The 12031-nt window shown below is 27.4% G+C and overlaps 1 protein-coding gene across 6 annotated transcripts in view; it reads left to right on the top strand.

Moving 5' to 3' along the window:
- Mp (Multiplexin) overlaps positions 1 to 12031 on the top strand; it is a 908252-nt gene that overhangs the window by 476552 nt on the left and 419669 nt on the right. For 2 of the 6 annotated variants that reach the window (XM_067052625.1, XM_067052621.1), the window contains exon 1: positions 4659 to 4744. The exons of the other annotated variants lie outside the window; for them this stretch is intronic. The gene's annotated coding sequence lies outside the window, so the exon portion shown is untranslated. Of the gene's footprint in view, positions 1 to 4658; positions 4745 to 12031 lie in introns of those variants that run through there. 6 annotated transcript variants of the gene reach the window in all.

The raw sequence follows: 12031 nt of genomic DNA, 5'->3' as shown, positions 1-12031 counted from the left end.
TTTCTTTATATTAATTGTTTAATGCAAATATTTAATACAAAAAAATAATAAAAACACAAATACTGAAATTAAATATGCCAAATTTACATAAAACTAACATTTACTAGTTAGTATTTGGTAAAAAAAGCTTATGTCGCTATGTTGCATAAATCGTGACTTTTTTAGAAAAAGAAAAAAACAATGGTATCGTCGTTGCTACCACTTTTCCTGTTATTTTGCATTTTTTAATAATAAATCCATAAATTTCTTTCTTTTTAGTACTTTTATTGGAATCTCTTATACGTCATGATTGATTTATGAGAGATTTTAGAGTCATCCGAATATTTCAATGAATATTGAAAATTCCTAACTGACACGCATCCGTGTTTATAACTGCTTATTTTTTTTTTCTTCAAATAATTGAATTTAATCAGTGTTCCACCACCTAAATAACACCGAAAGAATAGATTTTTTTCTATAATTTCTGGAACATGGACAGAAATAGGTTCTTATCAGAACTAATTTTCCCATAGATAGTTTGTAAAAGGTATTTCTTGTTTTTTTATTTTTATAAAATTGGGTAAATACATTATTTGATTCTCTGAAACGAAATAATTAAGAAGAAAATTAGTTGCTTAAAATTGATGAAATATCACTTTATGTGATGTTAAAATTATCAATATCACTTGTAATACAATTGTTGAGAAAAGTCGTTGAAAATTTGCAATGTAGAAGGCAAGGACATTACTAAGAACCTTGAGAGGGGACATTAAGAAGTGATGATAAAACTCAATGACAGGCGTCTCTGATTCGGAGGCCCATTAGCATCCTCTAGTCACAGCTTATCTATCGTCTATTAAGTAGTTTTAAGATTTAGTTTAAAAAAATAGTATTCGGCAGCTATAAACTATATAAATAAAATATCAAACTATCTATTTCTGTATATAAACATTCTCTTCATTATTAAGTATTGAAATTTTAAAGAAAAAACAAGCGATAAGTAAAATAAATCAAAACAGGAGGTTAAAATTTATAACTAACAAGGAAATTGAATTTTTGAATTTATCATTTTTATTTGAGATTAGTTGATGCTTGTGAAGAATTTTTTATTTAACCTTGACTCTTAACGTATAGATTGAAATGTTTTTCAGTGTTTTTCTGTCTTCGAGAAAGAAATGTCAATTAATGTTAATACATTTCTTTTAATGTCAGATTTCTATGAAGTATAATTTTCACTTAGTAGACATAAGTTCTCTTTTTGGGGAGTTTGTACGGTTTGGAGTAAAAAAAAAAGGGGGTGACAGTTTAAAAAATGTATTTTTTCTTTCTTTTTTAAGCTTAGTGACTTAACTTAGGACAATGTGTAGCTTAATAAATTTATTTCAAAATCTTTTTTTTTAGATAGATAGATATTACAATCTGCCACACAGTTATGGGCAATAGGTAATAGTGATGAATGATCTCATACATACTAAAATTAAAAAAAAAAAATAAATAAAAAAAAAAACTCTCTTAAAATATATACAAACAAAAGAATAGACAAGATGGACATAATCAAACTATCTGTATGAAAAATAAATAAATAAAATAAAATAATGATAAAATAATATATACAATATTTACACAATCGACCTGAGGATCCCCGAGCCCACTCTATCCCCACGTGTGAGGGGTATAGCAGAGCTCAAAAGATCCCAGCGCATCCCTCTCGCCGTTTCAAAATCTAACCATAACATAATACAACAATCTATACAAATACAACAATGCATACAAATACAAATAAAAGACAATATATACAATTTATACTTGACAGCTACTGTTTTTATGAATACTTGAAAGAAAATAGACCTTATTATTTATTACATGATTATTATTTCTTTTCCCTCTTAAATTATATACTTTAGGCCATCTAAATGTTTATTTTCTCCTACATTAATGCAACCAGTATCATTTCTTAAGGACCTTCAATTAATGTCAGTGTGAAAAGAGTTTTCCACCACATGGCTGCTTTCTGGTGAAGAAAAATAATATTTAGTATTATCTAGATATCTTCAGGTCTTAGAATTTTTTAAAATATATTAGACTATATGCAAGTAAATGCGAGCAATTTCTTTTGTTGATTGAAAGACATTGTATTTTATAAGTGGTCGGCTTTAACTCAATTACTCTATTCAATATATGATAATAAATGGTGTAAATAATAATAATGATTTTTCACTGCTTAAATGATATATTTAATTCACTCACCATCATTGGTAGCTGACACAATAGTTTATGTATTAAATAAATAAAAATTAGAGTCCTAACTTTTTTTTTTAATGATAGTTAACGACTCATGCAAATATTTCAGTCGATCCTTTTAGAAACGAGGTGCTTAAAAGCCACCTTGCAAATCTCAACTTGAACTGAGGACACAAAAAATCCAATTTTGTTGCCTTAAGCACGCAATTTTTTACCACTGTTATATGTCAATTATTACTTTTACAAGCATTTAATGTTGGTTTGTGTTATCCTATGAATATGATCAGTTTCACAATTTTTTTTTTGTCTTAGATCTAATGTACTTCAAAATGGCTAAATCGCAAATTGATTTCGTTTAAAAATTTATTTCTTTATTTTGTCTGAATTTGATTCTTCTGCGAAAATGGATGGATGCTCTTCGTAAATCCTGTGTGTTAAAGTAATTAATAACATAAATGTTCCGTGTGTCCCGAAGCGTGTTGCATGTTATAGCCTTGAGATTCTTTGCCCACGAGGTGTAAAATTTGTTTTTCTCTTTAGCAACTCAGTTCGATATTCGGTTCCTCGTATTTGGCGATGTCAGAGAATTTTATTGGGAATAGAAATATTTTTCTCGAGAAAAAGTTATTTACTGAATTGAAAAATGACTCCTGATTAATAATCTTTCAGGAGGACTAGAAAATAACAATTCTACAGTATCGGCAAAAAAAATAAATTAGCAATTGTGAAACAGCTTCTTTGTGATTAGTACCGATAATGAGAAAACTTATAAATCCCAGAATTCGAGTTCTTAGAAATTTGGTATATTTTTTAGAGTAATGAACCTTTGTAATCAAGCAAGAAAAAAATAACTGCAAAATCCCATAAATTTCGTGGTTATACATTTCAAGATACAAATTATCCAAAAATGTAATTAAAAAACACCTGTCTGAACTTTTTTGTTCACAGTACATTAAAGGAATTATATAGAAAAGGTGGTAGAGTCCAAAATTACAAATTACATTTTTTAAGTATTTAAGATGATATTTTTTCAGTACAAAAGGATATTCATTTAAATAAATAAATTTATCCAAAGTTCGTTTCGGCCATCCTCAAGGAAAATCTTAATACAATTTTAGAACCACATAAATTTTTAAAAAATATATATATATATATACACAGTTTACAAATACCCTAATTTGTCAATTCTTTACATTAAATTGAAAATTTAACTTTTCATAAAATCAAACCTTCACCATTACAATTTATCACAAATTGTTGTGATACATTATAAGAAATATAAAATGTTTTGAGACTAAAATTAGATAATAATAACTAGTCTCAAGAAAGTGTAAAGATTATATAAAAAGAATTTTCTATCACTAGGTAGTTAGTTATTTTATGCAAAGTTTTTTTAAAATTTTATTTATTAACTTAATTTATTCATTCTACTTTTTTATTTATTATATTTTTTAAAACTATTACAAAAAATATAAAAGATAAAACGGTGCTACTTTATACATGTTCCTCCCTTAATTTTCTACATCTATTAGAATTTTCTTTTGTTTTCTTTCTAGACAGTGACATTTAGTCTATCTTTTAAGAGTATTGTTAGTATTATGAAGCTCTCTAGCAACTCATTAAAATCGTATGCAACGAAGTACATTTATTTTATTTTAATTTTGATAGTAAAAAATATTTTAAGACGAATTGATTTTGGGCACTTTGATCCAAAACGTAAATCTCCAAAAACTACAAATAAAAATATTTTTTTCAGTTCTCAACGATTTTTGCGTAAATCGTACAAAAATTGAGAAAACGTATGACCCAAAACTGTTTTAAAATCTAATTTTCAATAAGAATCCATCACTATAATTTGAGTTTGCTCGACCGATCTGGGAGACTACGACTCTCATGATATGATTATAACGAATTCTTATGGAAAATTAAATTCTGAAACGATTTTGTTCTTTATTGTTCGATTCGAATTTTTAAATCGTTTAAAACAGTACAAAATATATTGTTTTTGGCTATTTAAGCCTTCAGCCCCGTTAGATTAAAAAATTTCCTGATATGAAATTGCCTTAAAATATGATTTCTTTTTATAACCATCCATAAAAAAAAAGGACCAAACCCAATAGGAAATCTCTGAGTTAGGTGTGTTGGAGAAGTTTCGGGAATCGATACTCTCAAAAGATATCTGCATGTCACTGTAATATAACAGCGAAAATTAAATCAAACTAAAAAATAGTACAGGATGGAGAGAGGGTAGATGATCATCAATTTGTTTATATAATATACGACCTTTTATCTTTAACTTAAGTGAAGTGATATCGATCATGAAAGTGCTAAAAATCGATTATTAAAAGAACTGACCCTACCTCAACTTCCTTTTGTGAGACCCCTCTAGTCCGGGATTTAGATGTGACGTCCCCCACCAGTGAACTAGCTCCCCACACGGGAGACAGTCGTCAGTTCTCGCTGCAGTCGTCTGCTTCTTGTTTCTGTGTGTTTGTGTGTGTTCAATCGTGTGTTCCTATCATTGGTATGGGTAGTGATCTATACATCTTTAGTGAATATTTAAGTTATTTGAAATATGTTTTCTTAAGATACGTAAAAAAAAAAAGCCATGTTGTGGTTTATAGTCCAATCTTTATTTTGAGCGATGAAACAGAGAAGCTGACCTGAATATTTTTTTAGTTTAAAATTTCGAATTCAACCGTCATAAAACAAGTTTCTATACCCATATTAAAAACGCATAAAACGTAACTTTTATACATAATGATGTTTTCGTAATATTTTATAGTTATAACATTATATACATAATAAATTACTAACTATGAGGGCATTAAAATAAATTTATTTAATCAGCAAGTTCATTCATTTCCCACAGTACTTACTAAATTATATAAGTTTATTGTCGCAAAGTAAAATCTCGTCAAGTTATAAATTTGAGGATCATCAATATCTCTTATATTGTATTATGTATTTTTGAAACACATTTTTTTATTGTTATTATTATTACTATTATTCATATTCAAGTAATGAGATTATGATTTCGTGTTTAGTTAGGGGTTCAGCAACAACCTCTTAAATCCGATGATCAATTAATTTGATTTTGTAGCGTTAATGTATTTTCTAATGTTAATGTATTATTATAAGTATTATATTTAGGCCCTTTTATATGGTAATGTTCCTTAATTTATTTCATTTCACAATAACGTTAAGCATAAATGAGCAAATCGATTTTTTAAACAACTTAAAAAATTTATACATGATTCATTTAGTTCATATAAAAATTTAATTAAATTATATTGACTAATCCTTACATTCTCAACAAGCTATAGTACTTTTATAAATTTATTTATTAATTCATAGAAGACATTTGCTATTTTTTTATGACTGAATGCTCTGAATTATTGACCTGTTTATACAACTTTTTATGTCTTTTTGACCACTTGAGATAGAAGTGGGTCTATTGACCCAAACGTATTTTTAAATTGCAGAAATAAATTAAAATCTCATTACAAAACGGTTTCAATATAATGCCAGAAGAACATTGAATTAATCTTTTTAATATAACCGTGCTGTGTGTCAGTAACAGCTTACTGACTTATCTATCACAAAAATGTTTGTGGAATCTGAAATTATTAATGATGCCTCTCTTAATGGTGTATATGTTCAAGATGCTGGGTTTTTAAAAAAAATAATTCGGACTGTAAGTGGTTTAAAAAAAAATTCTAAACCAAAGAGGAAGAGGGTGATTTTAAAAAAACGCCCTTTAAATGTTTAAACAATTACCTCCTTTTGAAAAATTTAATAATTTATTAGAGTTTCAATTTTGAATTATATTTTTCAAAAATAACTTCTGCAAAAATAATATTCTGTCGAAAAGTCTTAAGGAGTTTTTTTTGCAGTGGTCTTATTATTTGGATATTAATCAGAATTTTGTGTGACGAATATTATAGAATTCGGAAAAGTAGTTTTGAAAAAAAAAATTGACAGTGATATTTAAAAATAATTACAAACAAAAATTTTTTTTAAATCATACAAAAATGTTCTTCGTCACTTAGAAGGCAACTAACATTTCATAATCTGATAAAAAGGATGTCATAAAAAATTAATACCCAAGAATACGAGGAATTAAAATAGGCTGATATTATTACATAATTTTATCATGAAAGGATTAAATAACTAAAGATCTATCCCATTCTATAATCATCCTCTCTTCTAAGAAACATTGCGTATCTTTTTCTTAATATAACTATTAAAGTTTAGTAACTAATATAAGTTTTGAAGGAAGTTATGTATATTTTTTTACATAATTAATATAATGTAAAAATATTTGAATTTTTACGATCAAACTATTTTCTACATGGCCAGATACAGATAAACTACTAGATATACTATATTACACTATAAATTTACAGGCAATTTTCAAATATTAATCTTCGTATCACACATTTTGGTATTGACTTTGTTATATTCAAAATTATATCGAATATGATTAATATAAATAGAATACAATATAAAAAAAAAAAAAAATAGTAAACTGTCGTTCTCTGCAAATGTATTTCTATTATTGATATTTTATAATAAAAGTAATAAACTTTAAACCGATATGGTTATGGTCTTGAATTTCATTACATCTCTAAATATTTCTGAATCTTTGTCCTGAAATTAGTATTTCATAAATAAAAAATAATTACCTATATTTTTTCTATTGCCTTCTTTTGTTCTGCATTGTAATTTAAAAATGCATTTATCTGAGTAATTAATGAATGGACAAGTTTACTTCTGGTAAATCCAATGTACCGCAACATTAACCTCAAAATTTCTTAACTTAGCAAGTGAAGTTTTGAATGAACTTAGATGTTTGAGGTATTGATTATTAGTCACTTTAAAAAGTGTCCTGACTGGTAAATTTAGTGAGCACTACTTAGATTCCTAAAGCTACCAAGAGATAATAAATGCATCAAACTTCAGGATTCAATCAAAACTTTACCTAAGCAAAAAATATATAGTTAGAGTTTTTGAAATTATGGCCACAATACAGCCTATTTCTGGAATAAGTTCAGTTTTTTGTTTCTATACCACTTATAAGTTTAATATATTTTTCTTATTTTTTTAAAAAAATTTAATTAGCTTGATGTCGATCGTAGATTTTTCTCTAGTTAAAACTAGAATTATATATTTAGATACTATGATGTCTCAAAAAAAAGGACTATCAAAGCACAGCTTACGTAGGCCGAGCAAAGCCCAAGTTCTAAATCTTGAGAAGAAATAAATTTTTAAATAACGATCCTAATTCTAGCCATTTGTTGATTCAAGGAACACTTTGCTTACACTATTAGAGCTAAATCTGGAATAGATCTCGGGATTTATTTAACCAGCTCAGAGGTTTCACTATTTTGTCTGGCTTTTTATTTAAACAGGAAGAGCATTAAAGCAATATCGGAAAATTCACATCTACTGACTAATCTCTTAATTCTCAAATCTCATCAAGGAAATTTTCTATCTTATTTTTCTATGTTACTCATTCTGAAACCCAATAGTTCACTTACTCATTTTTTTTTCTATGCTGATAAATTATTTTTATGTTCAATTTATTTATCAATAAGCAACAATTTTTGGTTTATTCTTATAATGAAGTTTACCCTACTTTATTTCTAATTATTAGACTCAATAAAAAAACATAGATTTGTGCTTATGGGTTAAAAAAAATTTCCTTTTCTACTCTACTATTTTAAGAGAAATATACTAGAACCTGTAACAATTAATTTCAATTAAAGATAAATAGAAATTATTTTTAAAAAATCTAAGAATTTATACAGAAATTTAATATTAATTTTTTTAATAAAAAGAAGAATTTCGAATTCCATTCAACTATTTTAAGAAATATAAACTAAAATCTGCTGCAATTAATGGTTTTACAAAAAGTGTAAAATTCAAAATTTATCAATTATAGTACGAAAACTGTTTAGGTATTGCAAACAGGATTTTAAATTTCGGTACTTGAGCTTTGGGGCTCCACTAAACCTTCGAATTCCTCTCGTATTCAATCCTTACAATCAAAAATTTTTCGTAAAATCCTCATTGCTCCTTACTTTGTCACAAATAAAATCATCCATAAACACCTTAATGTTCCCTAGCCCGGCCAGATAACAATCCTTAATAAACTCCCCAACCAATCGAACCCACTAGTTTCTTACCTTGCTTCCTCTTTCATTCCTGCCAATCCTCCAAGGATCCTGAAAAGAAGATGGCATCGAGACCTTATATTGTCAAAATGTTTTTAGGGTGCAACCAATGGTTAGTTCTCTTCACGCCAGTTTCACTCCATTATAACTGAGATCAAATTTACCGAATGTATTATAATGGGCAGTTGTAAATTTCAATAAATTTATTTAAAAAAACCTATTCTATTGCCATTATTTAAAATTCACGAAAATGAATATCTACAATAATTCTGATTTCCTTGTTTAGGTTATCTTAAAAAACGATCTGAAAGGGATCCAGTTGTCAAATACAGAAAGAGTGTTTCTGACTAGACGTCAGTATCTCTCGGTAGAACATAACTTCTAGAATATTTCTTACCTGTTCAAGCTCTCTGTTAACCATAAAATTTAGTAAATTTTTTTAACCGACAATTCTTATATTATCCCATTATTTATTAAACTTCTTGTTTATGAGAGCAGGTATATGTGTATTAATTAAATTAAAGTTTTTCCACTAATTATAATGTTTTATTCCAACATTTTGAGCCGAAATTAATCTCTTTTAATCTTAATATAGATTTTATAATAAAACTAATAATAGAATGACTGATTTTTTAAAATTATAAACAATTAAAAAAAGTTTGATAATTTAAAAAAAGATTTACGACTTATTGAAATTCAGCTAAATCATTTAGTATATTATTGATAACATTAAACTATATAATAGTACATTAGTCTGAAATAATGTGATTTAAGTTCAACTTTAAACATTAAACATTTATAATATGAAATATTTTCCAGCCCTTTTGCGGTATGAATGGTTCTGTCCCTCCTACTCCCTCACTAAGCACTGAGAAAAATCAAAATCATTTCTTCTTTTTGAATTTTAGGAATTATTTTTTGATACACCTTTAGCACAAAATATTATAATTTATAATAATAATAATATAATCTCTCTGAAAAATAGTTGATAATTTTAAAATCAAATTTTTATAAAACTGTCACATTTTCAAGAAATATTTGACCAGCTTATACAAACTACTTGACCAAACTATTTGTTTGATATTTTTATTTATCTTTTTTTTTTATTTAAGCTTATATTTATCGCTAGATTATTAGTATCTTTTAAATATCTACAGTAGATTGGTTCGTATCCCTTTGTTTCTCCAGGCACGGAGATAGGATCGCTACAGCTATATCAAGAAGCACCTTTTTCCGAAATAACTTGGCCAGGTCTACCATTCTTAACTAAATCCCCACAAATTTTCCGGCTTTAGAGAAGATTTGGGAAATTGATTGCCCCCCTTGGCTAGCTAGGGTTAAGGCCAGGCATTTGCACTAACCAAGAAATATTTATTGGCCAGTATTTTTTTATAGTCTTTGATCTTAACGGGTACAGTTTTATCACTGTTTACCTATAGCATTAATAATATATATTTCTGCCTTTGAATTAAGGTGCTGAGAGTACTTAACTCAATTTTATTGTGTCGATCAATAATTTCTATTATATATTCATTACATAGTAACAACATCTATGAATCTGATTGATTATCCTACTGCTTCTCTAAAACATTTTTCAGTTTTTTTTAAATTATATGTTGTATATTTAAAAAAAAAAAGTTTATATAAATTACTGCATAACTCCGCTCTGTAAACATATTATATGTACTCTTAAAATATATGTATGATTTTTATTTTATTTTAATTTTTAAAATTTGTTTACATAATTTTTGGCCAAGCAACAATTAGTGGGATTTTTATCTGCACCAATTAATATGACCTAATAATATTTGCTTACGTAACTGGTTCGTCCTAAATTTTAAAATATCTTTTTTTTATGATCTGTTTATAATATTAGCAAGTGATTGTCCAGTATTGGAAATTTTTACATATCCTGAACTTGACATATACAATATTGGGTAATTAGTCTGTTTTTTTATATTTTGTTTTTAAGCAGCTTTTTGAATATGAACCGAAATTAAAGCATTTATATGTTGCTAATATAATTACTTTTACTTACTTATATATGGAATAAACCCGTGGGAGAAATATTGTGAAAAACACGTTTTGAGTTCCAATAGTTCTAAATATTTGTTCATAATTTTTGCCTCCACTGGTTTTTAGATTTCTTTATCGAAAACCTCAAAAACATTGTAAACTTCAACGAGAGCCCACTAATCTATAAAAACTTGCAGATGGAAGTAGTAGGATTGTTAGTGAAAATTGTGTGATACGCACACCACCCCAAATTTTTCTATAACTAATAATAATATATGTATTTTTATCATTATTTTATAGTTTCTGACATTTTACTTTGCATTTATGTGTATTACAAAGCACTGCTTATCTTTTCTCGTCGAGGCCCTTACTATGGGGTTAAGCGGGAGTGCCTATTCATCCAGAGCGTATAAAAGAAACAAGAACATACACTAATAATTAATTTAACACATAATTTAGGTAAAAATAAAAATATATCACAAAATTTGATATAAAAATCAAGTACATATTAATTTATGATTAAAGCATTTAAAATCAAATTGAATATCTAATAATTAAATTAATAGATAAATTTATTTATATTCATTATTTGATTTAAATCTACAACAATATTTTGGTTTTTCAATAGTATGTACAAACCGGGTTATCTTTTTTTGCTTTATTCAATTAAGTATTTCCTCACTACTTAAATATTTATAAGAATATTATTTTTTCCACCGATTAGTTCCGAGACTCTGGTAAGGGTCCTATATATGTATATCTGCAATATATATAAATATAAAACATATATATGTAGGGATTTATTATTGCTGTTTTTTTATAATAATTGTATTCTATTGCACATATTGGATTTTATTTTTAGAAAAAAAAAACAGTATTATGTTGCAAATATTTATGTTCTTACTGAGTGAACATTATCGTAGAACATTCTACTTTCTTATCACGTTTTTTAAGTGACCTCTTCCGCATTTAGGTAATTGTAAAAAAATAATTGAAAAATTTAGATTGGTTCAATTTTTCAACCTTACTCTATATATCACATATTTTACTTCCCCTAGTCCTGCTGATCCACTTGGCCGGTAGATAACATCGGTTTCGTTACTAGTAGATAATTTCAATATCCTCTCAAGTCCTGCCAAAATCGGATCCCTTTTAAGAATAGATCGCTATTCGGCTAATCTCGGCGGTGTATCGCCGAAAAAAGATTCCATAGCAGCTGGCGATAAAGTTCCTTCAGAAAGTCAGTGACCTCCTTTCGAGTGCGATGTCTTGCATAACCTTTGGTCTTCGTCTTCATTGTCTATCTTTGTGATTAATAGCTACTACGGGAATGTGATCGAGTTTTTTTTTCTACAAGGGTCACGCCGATAAGCCTCCCATTTTTTATGATGCCCATTCATCGTTGGATGTCGTTAATGAGTTGTCAACAGAGATAAGCGGATGCGTAAGGCATCATTTACAAAGCGTAAATATAAATAAAAAGCGTTAGAAACATAAAGCTCGATAAAAGAAATAAATAATTTAAACATTCGATATTTTCTGAGAAGTTCAAAGAGCCTATGTCTCTCTCTCTCTCTCTCTCTCTCTCTCTCTCTCTCTCTCTCTCTCTCTCTCTC

This window comes from Halyomorpha halys, unplaced genomic scaffold (genome assembly GCF_000696795.3).
Source record: "Halyomorpha halys isolate HHAL.00 unplaced genomic scaffold, Hhal_1.1 Scaffold226.1, whole genome shotgun sequence".
NCBI classification, from domain to species: Eukaryota; Metazoa; Arthropoda; class Insecta; order Hemiptera; family Pentatomidae; genus Halyomorpha; species Halyomorpha halys.
The sequence above is the reverse complement of the archived record's forward strand: the minus strand, read 5'-3'. Positions and strand labels throughout refer to the sequence as shown.